Source organism: Hypanus sabinus, chromosome 11, assembly GCF_030144855.1.
Source record: "Hypanus sabinus isolate sHypSab1 chromosome 11, sHypSab1.hap1, whole genome shotgun sequence".
Lineage (NCBI taxonomy): Eukaryota > Metazoa > Chordata > Chondrichthyes > Myliobatiformes > Dasyatidae > Hypanus > Hypanus sabinus.
The window spans coordinates 97126868-97145288 of NC_082716.1; the positions used below are offsets into that span (position 1 = coordinate 97126868).

The 18421-nt window shown below is 43.7% G+C and overlaps 1 long non-coding RNA gene across 1 annotated transcript; it reads left to right on the forward strand.

Annotated features, from left to right (window-relative positions):
• The first annotated feature begins 611 nt into the window (after positions 1 to 611).
• On the forward strand, positions 612 to 7202 carry LOC132401633 (uncharacterized). The gene is made up of 2 exons (XR_009514645.1): positions 612 to 747; positions 6903 to 7202. It is a non-coding gene; the product is annotated as an uncharacterized LOC132401633 (long non-coding RNA).
• Positions 7203 to 18421: the final 11219 nt, after the last annotated feature.

Below are 18421 nucleotides of genomic sequence, written 5' to 3' on the forward strand. Positions count from 1 at the left end.
AGGATCGAAATAACCTACAGAGAGTTGTAAAACCAGCCAGCTCCATCATGGCCTCTATAGTAACCAGGTCATCTTCAAGGAGCGGTGCCTCACAGATACATTGTCCATCATTAAGGACCCTACCATCCAGGTCATGCCCTCTTCTCATTGCTACCATCAGGTAGGAGGTACAGGAGCCTGAAGGCACACAGTCAGCGATTCAGGAACAGCTTCTTCCCCTCTGTCATCTGATTTCTGAATGGGTATTGAACCCGTGAACACTATCTCACTACTGGTCTTTACTTCCAATTTTCTTTGACTACTTATTTAATTATTTAATAGACATATTCACACCTACTGTAATTCACAGTTTTCTTTTTCTCTCTGTTAACATGTACTGCATTGAACTGCTGCTGCAAAGTTCACAGATGCCGATGCTATTAAACCTGATTCTGACTATGACACCATTTTCTTTGTCTCACTCTGGTGATATTTTAAATGTCTGCTCATGTCGCCTCATTTACTCTGCAGTGAATTGCACATGCTCTCCTCTCCCTGGGTAAAGGGATTCTCCTGATTTCTCAGTGGATTAACCAGATTTATGACCTTTGGCTTCAGGTTCCCTGCCAGTGGCATTCCACAAGCTGCACACTCTTGCTTTCTGCGGTGTGAGAGACTGGTAATTCTAAACGTTCCCACAGGTCGCAAACTGCAGCTAACAACTCGTTTGTGCTGTAAGGGACATTTGTCAAAAGGATATGAAGATGGGTAAGTAACAGGCCACATCATGGTCTGGACCTGATATGATACAACTCTTCAGATGAGTTTAACTTGTTCATTCAAGTAAACAGAGATATAGCATTCTACTCCATCACTCTAGTCTAAAAGTCCGTCTCTTGTCTAGAAACAGCTGACCTTTTGTCCAAAGGTTGTAATGGAGGGAGAAGGTTTATCAGACCATATCCTGGTTTGAAGAGAAATTGTGTCAGCTGTACTAGAACACAGGAACAGGCCTTTTGGCCATCCATGTCTGTACTGAAAACAATTCCAAATTCATCTAAATCTTTTCTGCCCGCTCATAGAGCCATAGAGTGACTCAGCATGGAAATAAACTCTTCAGCCAACTGGTCCATACCAAACAAAATGCCCATCTAAGCAATTCCTATTTGCCCATGCTTGGCCCAAATCTCTCTGCATTTTCTTATTAATCTACTTGTGCATGTACCTGCTAGTATACCTGCCTCAACCACTTCCGGTACTGCATTCTATATATTGAGCAACACACACAAAATGCTGGAGGAACTCAGCAAGTCAGGTAGCAGCTATGGACGGCAATAAACAGCTGATGTTTTGGACCGAGACTCTTCACCAAACCTGATTAAAGATCTTGGCACAAAAACATCGATGCTGCCTGAATTACAAAGTGTTCCCAGCATTTTATGTATTGCTCAAGATTTCAAGCATCTGCAAAATTCCTTATGTTTATGATTTGCCGTTCTATATATAGACTACTCTCTGCGTGAAAAAGTTGTCTGCCAGGTTCCTGTTAAATCTCTCCATTCTCATGTTATGCCTACACCCTCTAGTTCTTGATTCACCCACCCTGAGGAAAAAGGCTATACACATCGACCCTATCTCTGCCCGTCACGATTTTGTACACCTGTTTAAGATCACCCCTCATTCTCCTGTGCTCAATGAATAAAGTCTTGACTCTCCATAGCTCAGTTCCTTGAGTCCCAGCAATATCCTTGTAAGTCTCCTCAGCACACTTTGCAGCACCTTCCCTGTAGCACAGTGATCAAAACTGAACACATTATTCCAAACAACACACACAAAACTCTGGAGGAACTCAGCAGGCCAGACAGCATCTATGGAAAAGAGTGAACAGTCGAGGTTCAGGCCAAGGCCCTTCATCAGGACTGGAAAAAAAGATGAGAAGTTAGAACAAGAAGGTGGGGGAAGGGCTGGAAGAAGTACAAGGTGGTTTGTGATAGATGAAACCAGGAGATGTGGGAGGGGTGAAGTGAAGAGCTGGGAAGTTGATTGGTGAAAGAGAAAAAGGGCTGGAGAAGGGGGACTCTGATAGGAGAGGGTAGAAGACCATGGAAGAAAGGGAAGGGGGAGATCAGGAAGGAAAGAGGCTAAAAACCTCTTAAATACCATGATCTGCTCCCACCAGTATCTGTGGCAGCCCATTCCAGGCACCCTCCATGTAATGTGAAAAATACTTGTCCCACCACCTCCTTTAAACTTTCCCCCTCTCACCTTAAATGCATCTTTTGTTAAGATGTTAATGTTTAGAAGAGTCAGAGGAGAACTTTGGTCACCATGTCCACTTTCATCCCCTGAAATTCAGACAGTACCAGGTAGGCTGGATGCGGGGAATTGTTTCCTTGCTGCCATCTGAGAACCAGGAATCATCTCTGGGATATCAGGTAAAAGAGCTGGATACACAGCATCAAGGTATGGAGAGAGTGGGAATGTGGTCAGAGGGACAGATATGATCATATTGAATAGTAGCACTGGCTCAAAGACAGTATGGCCCATCCTTCCACTTTTACTGCTTCTAAATTAAATTTTTGGCTTGGTTTTGGGTGTAAGATTAAACAAGCTGCAAGAAGTGATTTCAAACATGAGCAAGAACAGATATGCAGGTGGCTGTAGCTACATAGAAATTAGGTGTAGGGCTAGTAGTTAGGACGTTGAAAGATCCTGGTCTCTATGGGTAGTGTCCAAAACCAAGGAGGTTAGGCAAAATTTTCATTCAGGGCAGAGATGTTGTGTTTGGGGACACATTTCTGCAGATGAAAGAGGACATGGTGCCCAAAGTTCAAAGTAAATCTATTATCAAGGTACATATATGTCAGTATATACAATCCTAAGGTTCATTTTCATGTGGGCACACTCAGTAAATCCGTAATAGAATAAATGAAAGACCGCTTGGATATTCAACTGGTGTGCAGAAAACAACAAAATGTGTAAATACAAAAAAAGAAATAATAAATATATAAGCAATAAATATCGAGAACATGAGATGAAGAGTCCTGGAAACTGAGTCTATAAGTTGTGAGAACATTTCAGTGATAGGGCAAGTGAAATTATCTCTTTTGGTTCATTAAAGCCTGATGGGTGAGGGGCAATAACTCCTCCTGAACCTGGTGGTGTGAGTCTTGAGGCTCCTGTACTTTCTTCCTGATGATAGCAGCAAGAAGAGAGCATGACCCAGGTGGTGGAGTCCCTGATGGTGGATACTGCTTTCCTGTGACAATGCTTCCTGTAGATGTGCTCAGTGGTGGAGAGGGCTTTACCTGTGATGGACTGGGCTGCATCCACTACTTTTTATATGATTTTCCATTCAAGAGTTGTTTCCATATCAGGCCGTGATGCAGTCAGTCAATATACTCTCCACCATGCATCTAGAGAAATTTTTCAAGGTTTTAGATGTCATGCTAGATCTTCACAAACGTTTAAGGAAGTAGAAGTGCTTTCTTTGTAATTGCACTTATGTACTGGGCCTAGAATAGGTCCTCCAAATTGATAACACTGAGGAATTTAAAGTTGCTGACCCTCTCCATCTCTGATCCTCTGGTGAGGACTCATGGACCTCTGGTTTCCTCCCCCTGAAGTTAACAATCAGCTCCTTGGTCTTGCTGACATTGAGCAAGAGATTATTGTTGTGGTAACACTCAGACAGATTTTCAGCCTCCTTCCTATGTGCTGATTTGTCACCATCTTTGATTTCGCCTATGACAGTGGTGTCATCAGCAAATTTGAAAAAGGCTTTGGAGCTGTGCTCAGCCACACAGTCAAGAGTGTAAAGTGAATGGAGCACACAGCCTTGTAGTGTACCATTGCTGATGGAGATCATGGAGGAGAATTTGTTGCCAATCCAAAATAACCAAAGTGAGGAAATTGAGGATCCAATGCACAAGGAGGTCTTGAAGCTTATTGATCAGTTTTGAGGGGATGGTGGTATTGAATGTCAAACTGTAGTTGATAAAGAGCCTCCTGCTGTTGTGATGTTCCAGGCTTGAGTGAGGAGCCAATGAGATGGAATCTGATTTGGACATATTGTTTATTTATTGAGATACAGCACAGATTAGGCCTTTCCGGCTCTTCGAGCCTTGCTGCCCAGCAATTCCCTGATCTAATTCTAGCCTAGTCACTAAACAATTTAAAATGACCAATTAACCTACCAACCAGTACGCCTTCGGGCTGTGGGAAGGGACAGGAGCACCTGAAGGAAACCCACATGGTCATGGGGAGAGCATATAAACTCCTCATAGACAGCAGTGAGAAATGAACCCAGGTTGCCTGTACTGAGAAGCGTTGTGCTAATCACTTGCATGTAAGTGTGGGAATTTTTTAAAAAGTAAGCTGCATGGCAAGCATTGTAAATATCTGTTTTGCACGGACTGGAGTAGCAGCTTCTTTAGTACTCCAGTACTAACGACAATAGAGTTATTTTCTGTTCTATTCTATCGTGCTGCCCTTCGTGCCCATGGTGATGATACCAGGCTTTCATCGTTCAGGGCAGTGAGTGTAATGGATGGGCATTCACATTGCAGTTAGACAGAACACTGTTATGTCTGCACTTGGAGATTGTGTTCAGTTTTGGTTGCCCTTTTCTAGGAAGGACAATATTAAAGTGAACAAGTGTGGAGAGCATTTATGAGAATGTTGCCAGGTCAAGAGAGACCGGGATCACTTATAGGGCTGAATTTGGAATATTGTGCCAGTTTTGATCACTGTGCTATAGGAAAGATACTGGAAGGTGTGCTGAGGAGATTTATGGGGATGTTACTGGGACTCAAGGGACAGAGTTATGCAGAGAGAGGATAAGCAGGTCAAGACTTTATTCACTGGAGCATAGAGAATCGGGGTGATCTTATAAAGGTGTACAAAATCATGACGGTCAATGTGTGTAGCCTTTTTTTCCAGGGTTGGTGAATCAAGAACTAGAGGGTATAGGCTTAAGATGAGAGTGGAGGGATTTAACAGGAAACTGAGGGACAACTTTTTCACCCAGAGAGTGGTCAATATATGGAACGGCCAATCAAAAACACAAGAGATTCTGTAGATGCTGGAAATCTTGAGCAACACACATAAGCTGCTGAGTGTACTCAGTAAGTCAGGCGGCATTGAGAGTGGGGAACAGTACGTACAGTAGGACAGAAACCACAGACAGCCCTTATGACCCGTTCACACTAACCCTACACTAATCCAATTTTTTAATCACCCCACATTCCCATCAATTCCCCCACTTTCTGGATTTTCTACCTCTCCCCTACATACTCAGGGCAATAAACTGCACATCCTTTGGAAGTGGGAGGGAACTGGAGCACCAGGAGGAAACCCATTCAGTCACAATGCAAACAAACCAACTCCAGAGAGACAACAGAAAATCTGCAGCTGCTGGAAATCCGAGCAACACTCGCAAAATGCTGGAGGAACTCAGCAGGCCAGGCAGCATCTATGGAAAAAAGCACGGTCGACGTTTCGGGCCGAGACCCTTCAGCAGGATTGGAGAAATAAAGCTGAGGGGTAGATTTAAAAGGTGTGGGGAGGGGAGGGAGAAACACAAGGTGATAGGTGAAACTGGGAGGGGGAGGGATGAAGTAAAAAGCTGGGAAGTTGATTGGTGAAGGACCAGGGCTGCAGAAGAGAGAGTGTCTGATAGAAGACAGGAGTTGATGGAAGAAAGAAGAGGGGAGAGGAGCACCAGAGGGAGGCAATGGGCAGGCATGGAGATAAGGTGAAAGAGGAAAAAGCGGATGGGGAAAGGTGAAAGGGGAAGGGGGGACATCACCTGAAGTTCGAGAAATAGATGTCCATACCATCAGGTTGAAGGCTAACCAGACGGAATATAAGGTGTTGTTCCTCTAACCTAAGAGTGGCTGCATCGCGACAGTGGAGGAGGTTATAGATAGACATATTGGAATGGGAATGGGAAGTGGAATTCGCTTTTTCTGGCAGGAAACTCATACAGCACTGGATTGAACCCGGTTTCTGTTGTTCTGAGGCAGTGGCCTTACCACACAGCCATGAGAAATGAAACAATCTGCTGCTGAGAGATGAGGTGGGAGGGAATCAGCATGACCAGCTGACCAACCTCTTCCTACGAGCTTGATTCAACAATTGAATACACCTACTCCTGTTTCCTCGCTGTGTGAGTATCTGCACACTGCCTGGGCCCATTTCACCAGTAGTCTGTGAGCACCATGTTTGAGGGACATCATCGATCTTCTGCTGAATGCTAATATTGCACTGTGCTGGTCAGCCGGGACCTTCCTTTACACAAGGATTCGCAGGCTGAGATAAGCCCAGCATTGCCTCAGAAACACACACAGGCTGTAAACAAGCCTTTTTTGATTTCCTCATCTTTTCTGGTCGCTTGGTTGGTGACAGTTAACCCTGCACTCACAGATCAAAGGTGATGCAACCCTGCCTGTTTACTCAGTGTGGGGGTGAACTGGTCACTGCTACATTCTCTGCACTGCCTTCCACCTACACCTTTCTTCCAGCTTCAGAAGGGAAGGTGATGAGGGGGGAAAGCATTATTCATCCTGCAGTGTCTGTGATGGTCACAATGCCCCTGGCAGCACACTATTTATTGGCACTCACCCATTTGCCCCTGCAAAGGCAGTGGTGAGTCCGGCCACAGGAAGAATGTAGGGCGTCACAGTATGACAGTTCAGGCTGTTCCAGAGCTCAGAGTTCAATTCCAGAGGCATTTATAAGGAGTTTGTAAGTTCTCTGTATGATCTGGTTTCCTCCCACAATCCAAAGATGTACTTGTTGGTAGGTTAATTAGTCATTGAAGGAGCTTAGGAGAGACAATGGCACCTAACGGCAACTCCTTTGCTTGCATCTTCAGAAACAGCTCTATTTCTATCTTTACTATCTTTATTTTTCCCTTTCAGGGTTCTTTCGAAGACCCTGACCTGGAGTCACGTGCTGACTTCGGTTCTTTGTAGGAATGGGACCTGCTCTCAGGGTTTCACGACTGGCCGTTATTCGATATTCCTGGGATGCAGTCTTTGGAGTTCCGGGATTCTGTGGCTCTGGAAACGGGTGGACCGAAGGTCGGTGCCTCCGCAGGAATTCGATGGAAGATCGAAAGCAGCCAGCTGGCTGTGTAGCCAGAGACCCGAGTTCTTTGGGCACAGAGCTCGGAAAAAGCGACACAATGGACTTTTAACATAATAAATCAACGAGTTGTTTGTTATGTCTCCCCTCTCACTGTGAAACAGAGACACCTCTTTTTCCTTATTAGAGAGAGAGAGAGAGAGCCTGTGGTATGTCGAATACCGGGTGAACGAGTATTTCAGAATGCATATTATATACATTTCTCTGACATTAGATGTACCTTTGAAACCTTTCTAAATTGTCTTGTGATTAAGTCACTGTTAAATAGGTAGGTTGCTAAGGATCGTGCTCATTGAGCCGGAAGGATCTGTTATGTGCCGTATTTCTAAATAAATAAACTAACAAACAAATAAATAACGCAAACATGAGGAAATCTGCAGATGCTGGAAATTCAAGCAACACACACAAAATGCTGGTGGAACGCAGCAGGCCAGGCAGCATCTATAGCGAAAAGCACTGTCGACGTTTCGGCCGAGACCCTTCATCAGAACAAAAAAAAATAAGTGAATATCTAGAGAGGGCACAGAAAGGATTCATGAGGTTGTTGCAGGAACTGGAGGGCTCAGGTTATACAGATAGGCTGGATCTATTTTCACTGGAGTGAAGAAGGCTAAGGGATAACCTGAAGAAGATGGCAGAGTTTGTCATCAAAATCTCACTAAAATCGATAGCTGTACCTGGCTGGGGGCCTGAGAAGAGTTTATTTGTCATATACATTGGGAAAGCACTAGATCCCTTTTCCACATGTGTATTCCATGGTGGGATTTAAACTCTTTCTTCATTTGACCACGGTGCTGCCAAGATACCAGTGCTCCATCAGCCAGCTAGCCTCTCCAACTTTTGGTTTTGGTTTAACCTGCAAAGATGCCATGAAGAAACCACCTTCCACTCATATCTATGGGCCTTGCTCACTTTACGGCCAATTTAATGATGGCACTAACATGCCTCAGGAAGCACACATGCAATCTGTGGACAGTAATACAGAGAGTAATATGGTACTGATCAAATAATCTAATCCAAATGATTGAGCAGATTCTGCAGGGAAATTGCCTCTGGGGCCTGATTGTTTTCCCTGGAACAAAGGCAGATCAGGAGTTACATTATAGAGGCATAAGATCATAAGGGCCATAGATAAGATGGATGGTCTCAGGGCAAGTGGGGAGGGGGTGTGGTGTCTGGAATGAGAGGAACTACAGATCTGGGCTTTGGGTATGTTGCTTGGTTGAATAGCCAATGGTGTGAAGCTACCATCCACAGGATTATGACTGAATGTCTCAAAGTCAGACTCCCTTCTACACCCAGTTTGGAGGAGCCAGCCTTTAGTCTCGTCACATGATGAATGGTGCAGCCTTGACTGTGCAGCACTCCCTCTGTTCCTGCTTGGAGTGCCTGTTTGAATTATATAGCCCAGAACCCATGATCTTCTGAGAGCACAACATCTCTGTTAGAGAGTGCGTTGGGGCCAAGGTGAATGGCAGGATCCTGGAGTTTCAGCGAGGTGTTTCAGAGATACAAGTGATCAGTTCTGCTACAGGATTTCAATCCAAAGCATCAACAGTTCCCTTCCCTCTACTGTTTGACCCATGACCAGCAGATTGGCTGTGGTCAAGGTAGCTCTGTAGTGCTACTGTGTAAGACAACAAGCTGAAAGGTTGATTCTGACCCCAAATTTGGGTTTCTTCATTGTGTGCTTATATCAGGAGAGTTGTAGAAAATTTTACTTTCTCTTGTTGGTACTCAGAAAACAAATTAGTCTTCCAAAATTCTGATTTTCCCATGAGAACAGAACATGCTACTTGTACTCTGAGATGCCCCTTTGTCAGCAGGGACATGAATTCCCTTCCTGAGGTTGAATTTTGATGGGGAAATATGTAATACTCCACACCAACAGCACAAACACCCACAGGGACATCAAACAGAATGTGGCACTGGACCACCAGAGAGGCCAACAAACAGTAGCTGTCTCAAACAGAGAACAAAAGGCTGTCTTAATTGAAGGGGGTAACTGAAAGACTTCACCAGGAGTGCCAGGTTACTGGATCTGGCTGGGACACAGCCCTGCTGCTGGAGAAATGCATGTCAGTGGTGCTAGATCTTGGTGGATTGCAAGATGAGGAGAACAGAAATGGGGGGGGGGGTATAAATCAAGAATAACAACTCATAATTTATTACTGCGCCTGGTAAAGGAAGAGGGCAGCAGCAGCAGCAGCAGCAGGAGAAGGTGGCCCACGAGGAATTTTGGAACCAAATGCTGAAGTTCTGGTTGATCATAGGGTGACATGCAGATGAAATCACAAGGAAGGCACAGCAGCATTTTTACAAGTTAAGAAGTTTCAGCTTGTTATCAAACACTGACAGTTACTACAAATGTACTGTTGAAAGCATCCTGACTGAACTGATACATCAGTTTGAATGTGCAGTAATGTAAGAGACTGCAGAGAGCTTTGCCCACAATCGATCATATCTAAAGCAGGCATTACCTCAAACAGGCAATATCCATCATTGATGCTTTCTACCATGTCATCTTCTCTTAGGCAAATGGAAATCTGAAGTCCCATATCAGCAGGTCCAAGAACAGTTCCTTCCCTTCAAACATTCAGATCTTGAACCATCTGGCACATCTCTAGCATTAGCAACACAATGGCTCTTTGATCACTTTGTACTAAAATGGACCTTCTTATCTTATACTTGTATTCTTTCCTGGAGAAATTGAGTTTAGTTTATGATTAATTTATGTTTATTTACTTTGAATGTTGGTCTCTACTGCTATGTGCCTGTGATGCTGCTGCAAACAAGTTTTTCATTACATCACTACACCTGGCAGGACCTCCAGGGCTGTGATCTCAGGAATGTTACCTGTGCCACATGCTAGTGAGGCCAGAAATAGGAAGATTATACAGCTTAATACATAGCTAAGGGGTTGGAGTAGGAGGAAGGGGTTAAGATTTTTAGATCATTGGACTCTCTTCCAGCGAAGGTGGGACCTGTACAGAAGGGACAGTTTGCACCCTAGGTTTGCAAACTGTCCCTTCTGTACAGGTCCCACCTTTGCTGGAAGAGAGCCCAGTGATCTAAAAACCTTAACTAGGTGCAAACTGGTGACTAATATCCTAGCGGGTGGGTTTGTCAATGCTGCACAGTGGGGATTAAACTAGAGTTGCAGGGGGATGGGAAACAGAATGCCAGAACAGTTAGTGGAGAGGTTGTGGGGGCAAATGTTGGTAAGACCTCAGACAAAGTCAGGAATCAAAAGATTGAGTATGGTGCGACTAGTGTCTTGAGCATATTTCAATGCAAGAAGTATCGTAGGAAAGGCCAATGAGCTCAGGGTATAGATCAATACCTGGATTTGTGACGTTGTAGCCATTAGTGAGACTTGGTTGCAGGAGGGACAGGACTGGCAGCCCAATATTCCGGGGTTCTGTTGTTTTAGATGAGACAGAGCGGGAGGGATTGAAGAAGGAGGGTTGGCATTACTAGTTAGGAAAAAATTTCACGGCATTGCTCCGCCAGGGCAGACTGGAGAAGCCAACCAGTGAGGCACTATGGGTTGAATAAGAAAGATATTATCACATTAATAGGGCTCTATTACAGACCACCCAACTGTCCTAGGGATTTAGAGGAACAAATTTGTAAAGAGGTCACAGACTGTTGCAAGAAACATAAGGTTGTTATAGTAGGTGATTTTAATTTCCACATATTGACTGGAAATCCCATACTGTAAAAACACATATGTCAAATGTGTTCAGGAAAGTTTCCTTCATCAGTATCCCAATGAGAGAGTGTGCGATACTGGATCTGCTATTATGGAATGAGACAGGGAAGGTGACAGAAGTTTCTGTAGGGGAACCCTTTGCATCCAGTGACCACAATGCCATTAGTTTCAAAATAAATATGCAAAGAGATATAATTGGTCTGCAGGTTTAGATTCTAAATCTGAGAAAGGCCAATTAGGTGGTATTAGAAAGGATCTGGCAAATGTGAATTGGGAATGGTTGTTTTCCGGCAAAGGAGTACTTGGAAAATGGGAGGCTTTCAAAAACAAAATTTTGGGAGTACAAAACTTGTATGTGCTGTTAGGGAACCTTGGTTTTCAAGAGGTATTGAGGGCCTCATTAGGAGAAAAAAGGAGGTGAATAGCAAGAATAGGCAAGTAAGAACAAATGAGATACTTATGGAGTACAAGAAATGAAAGAGGACACTTAAGAAAGAAATCAGGAAGACTGAAAGAAGGCATGGAGTTGCTCTAGCAGACAAGGTGAAGGGAAATCCTAAGGGGTATGTTAAGAGCAAAAAGATTGCAAGGGACAAAAATGGTCCTCTGGAAGACCAGAATGATAATCCATGTGTGGAGCCAAAACAGATGGGGGGGATCATAAATAACATTCTTTTGCATCGTATTTACTCAGGAGACAGATGCAGAGTCTATAGAAGTGAGGCAAAGCAGCATCAACTTCATGGACTCTGTGCAGATTGCAGAGGAGGAGGGGTTTGCTGCCCTCTGGCAAATCAGGGCGGATTAATCCTAAAGGCCTGATAAAGTGCTCCCTTGGACCCTTTGGGAGGTGCGCAGAAATTGCTGAGGCCCTAGCAGAGATATTTAAACCATGATTAGAGACAGGAGAGGTACCAGAGGATCGGAGGATTTCCAATGTTGTTCCACTGCTTAAAAAAGGCTCTAAACAAAAACCAGGAAATTACAGGCTGGTTAGTCTGACATCAGTTGTGGGAAAGAAATTGGTAGGTGTTTTAAGAGACCAACAAGTATTTGGATAGACATAGATGATTAAGGATAGTCAGCATGGCTTCATGCATGGTAGGTCATGTCTAGCTAATCTTCTAGAGCTTTTCGAGAAGTTACAAGGGAAGTGGATGTAGGCAAAACAGTGGACTTTGTCTACATGGATTTTAGAACCATAGAACATTACAGCACAAAAATAGGCCTTTTGGCCCTTCTTGGCTGTGCTGAACCATTTTTCTGCCTAGTCCCACTGACCTGCACCTGGACCATATCCCTCCATACACCTCTCATCCATGTACCTGTCCAAGTTTTTCTTAAATGTTAAAAGTGAGCCCACATTCACCACTTCATCTGGCAGCTCATTCCACACTCCCACAACTCTCTGTGTGAAGAAGCCGCCCCCTCCCATGTTCCCTTTAAACTTTTCCCCCTTCACCCTTAACCCATGGCCTCTTTTTTTTTCTCCCCTGGCCTCAGTGGAAAAAGCCTGCTTGCATTCACTCTATCTATACCCATCATAATTTTATACACCTCTATCAAACCTCCCCTCATTCTTCTATGCTCCAGGGGATAAAGTCCTAGACTTCCTCTGTAACTCAGTTTCTCAAGTCCTTGTAAACCTTGTAAACCTTCTCTGCACTCTTTCAACCTTATTAATATCCTTCCTGTAACTCGCTGACCAAAACTGCACACAATACTCCAAATTCAGTCTCACCAATGTCTTACACAAATTCACCATAGCATTCCAACTCTTATACTCAATACTTTAATTTATAAATGTACCAAAAGCTCTCTTTACGACCCTATCTACCTGTGACGCCACTTTTAGGGAATTTTGTATCTGTATTCCCAGATCCCTCTGTTCTACTGCATTCCTCAGTGCCCTACCATTTACCCTGTATGTTCTGTCTTGGTTTGTCCTTCCAAGGTGCAATACCTCACACTTGTAAGGCACACTTTAATAAGGCATTTGACAAGGTCCCACATGGGAGGCTGGCCAGGAAGATTCTGTGCTCAATAATCAGGATGAGATAGTAAATTGGATTAAACATTGGCTTTATGGCAGAAGCCAGAGAGTGTTAATGGATGATTACCTCTTTGACTGGAGGCCTATGACTAGTGGTGTGCCAAAGGGATTAGTAATGGGTTCTTTGTTGATACAATCATCAACCGTGGGACTGAGTTCAAGAACCGTGAGGTAATGTTACAGTTATATAAGACGTTGGTCAGACCCCACTGTGCTCAGTTCTGGTCACCTCACTACAGGAAGGATGTGCAGAGGAGAGTTCCATGGATGTTGCCTGGATTGGAGAGTTTGCCTTATGAGAATAGGTTGAGTGAACTTGGCCTTTTCTCCTTGGAGCGATGGAGGATGAGAGGTGGCTTGATAGAGGTGTATAAGATGATGAGGGGCATTGACTGTGTGGATAGCCAGAGGCTTTTTCCCAGGGCTGAAATGGCTAACATGAGGGGCATAGTTTTAAAGTGCTTGGAAGTAGATAGAGAGGGGATGTCATAGGTAAGTTTTTCATATAGAGAGTGGTGGATGAGTGGAATGCACTACGAGTGGTGGTGGTGGAGGCGGATACAATAGGGTCTTTCAAGAGACTCAGATAGGTACATAGAGCTTAGAAAAATGGAGGGTTATGCACCAGGGAAATTCTAGGTGGTTTCTAGAGTAGGTTACATGATTGGCACAGCATTGTGGGCTGAGGGCTGTAGATCTCAAAATTTAAAAAATACATATCTATATTAATGATCTCGATGTTAATGTGGTTAACTGGATCAGCAAATTTGTAGTAAACAGTAAGGAAGGCTATCATGGCTTGCATCAGCTGGAAAAACAGGCTGAAAAATGGCAGAACAGTTTGTTTATACAGCTATCCTTTTAATGTCAAACTGATTACTGCTTCCAGCTAACATTTTGAAATAGTTAATGGTTCAAGTTTCACAACATATGTCAGTGATGTGTGACTCTGATTGCACTGATATCTTCTACTTCCATAACACCTGAAGGATGTCACATGCACAGCACTCCCTAACAGACATCCTCTGCTCGGTGATCAAAGCCGAAGTGGGTTCCAGTTAAAGGGCAGCACAGTGGCACAGTGGTTAGCACAACGCTTTACAGTGCCAGGGACCTGGGTTCATTTCATGCCGCTTCCTGTAAGGAGTTTGTATGTTCTCCCCGTGACTGTGTGGGTTTCCTCCAGGGGCTCCAGTTTCCTACCACTGTCCAAAGATGCACAGGTTGGTAGGTTAATTGGTCATTGTAAATTATCCCATGATTATGCTTGCATTAAATTGGGGATTGCTAGGCAGTGTGGCTTGAAGGGCCAACTCCATGTGAATAAATATAAATAAATAACCAAACAAGCAATAAATAAATAAATAAATAAATAAATAAATAAATAAATAAATAAATAAATAAATAAATAAAGGCGGTGTGGAGCATAATAATGGAACAAATAATGGAGCACCCGGAGGAAACCCTCACGGTCACAGGGAGAACATACAAACTCCTGACAGGCAACAGCAGGAATTGAACACGGGTCGTCTGCACTGTAAAACGTTGTGCTAACCATTATGCTACCACATCTTTTTCCCAGTCTAAGTTCTTAGTTGGATATCTGCAGGCCTCAGTTCAGTATCTTTGAAATCCTGTTCAGACTTATTTTGTGGAATGACTGAAGCAGCTGAGTTAGGGTCCAAATCATTTTAATTAATTTGTCGTTCACTTCTGGTGTGTGCCACATTGCTTGCCTCCTGTTAGTTTTCACATTGTAAACCTCAAGGCTCCTCAGTCCTGTGTCACTCTCATCATTATCAAATTTTGCATCCCAGCATGAAGGTTAGGGCTCTTTTTGAAACTGCAACTTGACTGTTTATCATTTTCACTTCCATTTATTTCTGTCTTTGTATGTGTTCTATTTTGTTGTATTTTCTGAATTTTCCCTTTAAACCTGCATTGGTCTGGTGTACGTGAGCCTGCCACAATGGTAACATGATTTGTTCAGCCAGGCAGGTTTCTCTTTAGATGTTGCAATTTTGTTTATGCTCACTTTCATTCCTGACTGCAACTCAATTGAGTCTCTGTCTACTGTTTCCATTGATGCAACAATTTCAACTGCTCTTTTAAATGTGAATTGTGCTTCAGTTAGGAGCCATTTTCAAATACTTTCTTGTAAGGTTCCACAAACTAAATGATCTCTTAGTGCATCATTAAGCTGAAAACTGAACTGACAATGCTCGGGCAATTTCTTCAATACAGCCATGTAAGTTGAAATGACTCTCTTTCCTTTTGATTCTGTTTATGAAACCTAAAGTGTCCTGCAATTATCAACGTTTTTGTTTCTATGTAAATGTTCTTATATTACGTTCATGATATCAGCAAAGCACATTTTGGCTGGTTTGCAAACTGTATGCTTTTCTACCCATTGCACTCAGCAACACTGACACTGGTCTTTCATTGGATATTTCATTTGCTTCAAAATACTGCTCAATTTATTCGGTATACATCATCCACTTATCTGTTGTGCAATCAAATGCATCTATTTTCCTGATATAGCCAGCCACTTCTTCAATTTTTTGATTTACTATTATCACCCCGTACTCACTGTTCATGAACCCGTGGCCATACTCGTTGTATCCCTTTTGAAGAAAAATGTGCTGTGCTTCAACAGGAAAATCTCTTCATCACCACTATTATGGTTAGTAACTTCAAAAACTAATTGAAAGAAAAATGAAGGGACTGGGATACTGGCAGTAAAGTAGTATCTGCTCTTGACATGTTGTGATTGTAGGCAAACTGTAGTGGATCAAGGTCACTTCTCAGGCAGGAATTGATACGCTTTATGACCAGCCTCTCAAAGCTCTTCACAGTAAATGAAACTGTGACCAGATCATAGTCATTGAGACAGGTTACCATGTTCTTCTTGGGCAACAGTACAACTGAAGCCTGCTTGAAACAGGTGGTACCTCAGACTGCTGAAACAAGAATTTGAAGGTGTCAGTAAATACTCTAGCCAGTTAATTAGTACAGATCTTCAGTACACTGCCTGGGCCAGATGCTTTCCATGCATTCACCTTCCTTAAGGATGCTCAAAGCATCCTTGACCCTGGCGTTGAACCAAAAGGACTAATTTATTGATTCTGACGTATAAACAGTTGACTAAGTTCCATTAAGTAATTTCTTCATTCACATATTGTGGGTGTCACTGAAAGTACACAGTTAGTGGCAGGATCCTTAGCATCTTCGGATGGATCTTGGAGTTCAAGTCAATTGCTTCCTGAAAGTCGCCACACATCATAAAGAAGACATATGACATTCTTGTCTTTGTTAGTTGAGCACTGAGTTCCAGAGCCAGCATGTTAATGTTGCAGCTTTATAAAACTCTGGTTAGGCTGCATTGGGAACTTTGCACTCAGTACTTGTCACTGCTTTATAGGAAGGATGTGGAGGTAGTGGAGAGGATACAGGAGAGGTTTAATGGGATTTAGCTGGACTAGGAGGGTATGGACGATAAGGAAAGGTAGGTTGAACTTGGATTGTTATTTCAGGACTGGTGGAAGCTGAGGTACTTTGGGCTTTTATTTTTACACAGGTAGTGGTGGGTGCATAGAGCTTGTTGCCAGGGGGGGTGGTGGAGACAGATAAAATAGAGGCCCTATACACTTGAATGTACAGAGAACTGAGGGAAATGTACCATGTACACTACAGGCAGAAGGGATTAGTTGAATTATCGATGGATAGATACTTTATTCATCCCAAAGGAAATAACAGTGTCACAACAGCATTATAAGTCCACAGATGTACAAATATTAAAGTAAGAAAGAATAAAAAAAGTTTAAAAAAGTTACAAAAAGAATTTTAAAAAAGTTACCTTAAAAATAAGATTTCCATGTCAGAGTTGACAAGATTTACAAGTTCACACTGATAAGATGGTAGTGCAAGAATTGCCATAATTTTATACAGTAATGGGTACACATTCACACTGTCCAGATAAGAAGTGATGGTGGTATTGCACAGGGTGTCTGTGTTAACGGGGTGTGTTAAATGGAGCTAAGCCGAGTTTAACAGAGCTTTGGTACGCAGAGGTTAGTCACAGTCTAACAGGAGGGCGTTGTCATTTCCCCCTCTAAAGGATGACTCATTGTAGAGCCTAATGGCTGCGGGTAAGGATGATCTCATATCACGCTATTTGGAGCAGCACAGTTATCTTGGTCTATCACTAAAAGTGCCCCTCTATTCAGCTAAGTTGGCATGCAGAGGGTGAGAAACATTGTGCAGAATTGACAGGACTTTCCGGAGTCCTCTGTTCTACCACAGCCTCCAGTGTGTCCAGTTGATTCCTATAATAGAGCCAGCCCTTCTACTCAGTTTATTGAGCCTGTTGGCATCACCCGTGTTGATGCCATTGCCCCAGCACAGCACCACATAGAAGATTGTACTGGCGACAACAGACTGATAGAACATGTGAAGGAGAGGCCTGCGCTCTCCAAAGGACCTCAGTCTTCTCAGGACCTCCTGAGGTGACTCTGACCCCTCTTGTACACAGCCTGTGTTGGTGCTCCACTCAAATCTGTCGTCCAGGTGCACCCCTGTAGGTTGTCATCACATCCATGTCCTCACTACCAATGGTATCAGGGAGCGGTGCAGGCTTAGTCTTTCTAGAGTTCATCACCATCTTTGTCTTACTTCCACTAGGCCCTGTATTCATCCTCCTGTTCTCCCTTTATGCACCCAACTATTGCTGAGTCATCAGAGAATTTCTGCAGATGACACAACTCAGTGTTGTACTGAAAGTCCAAGGTATACATGGTAAACAGGAAGGGAGCCAATACAATCCCCTGTGGGGCCACACTGTTGCTTACAGCCATGTCTGACACACAGCTCTAAAGCCACACAAACTGTGGCCTGCCAGTCAGGTAGTCCGTTACCCAGGATACAATGGAAGTGTTAACCTGCACTGAACAGAGCTTTTCCCCCCAGCAAAGAGGGCTGTATGGTATTGAAGGCACTTGAGAAGTCAGAAAACATGATCCTCACAGTGCTGCCCTGCTTATCCATATGGGAGTCGGCTCTGTTCAGCAGGACAGAATCATCAACTCCTGTGCTCCTGGTAGGCAAAATGCAGGGGATCGAGGGTTGATCTGATCAGGGGTCAGAGTGAGCCACGGCCAGCCTCTCTAAGGTCTTCATGATATGTGAGGTCAGGGTCACAAGACAGTAGTCATTCAAGGCTTCTGGTCGACCCTTCTTGGGGACTGGGACCAAACATGATGTCTTCCACACAGTCAGGACCCTTTCTAAGCTGAGACTCAGATTGAAAATGCGCTGGAGAACTCCACACAACTACTCAGCACACTCTTTCAGGACCCTGGGTCACACCATATGGTCCCAAAGCTTTGACATGTCTGACTTTCCCCAGAACCCTTCTCACCTGCTCAGTATTGAAAGAGAGTCCAAAAAGACTGGGGAGTTGGTGGAAGGTGGGGCTTGGGGAGGTGTTGATCAGGACGACAGCAGCTGGTATGTGGAGGTGTGGATGG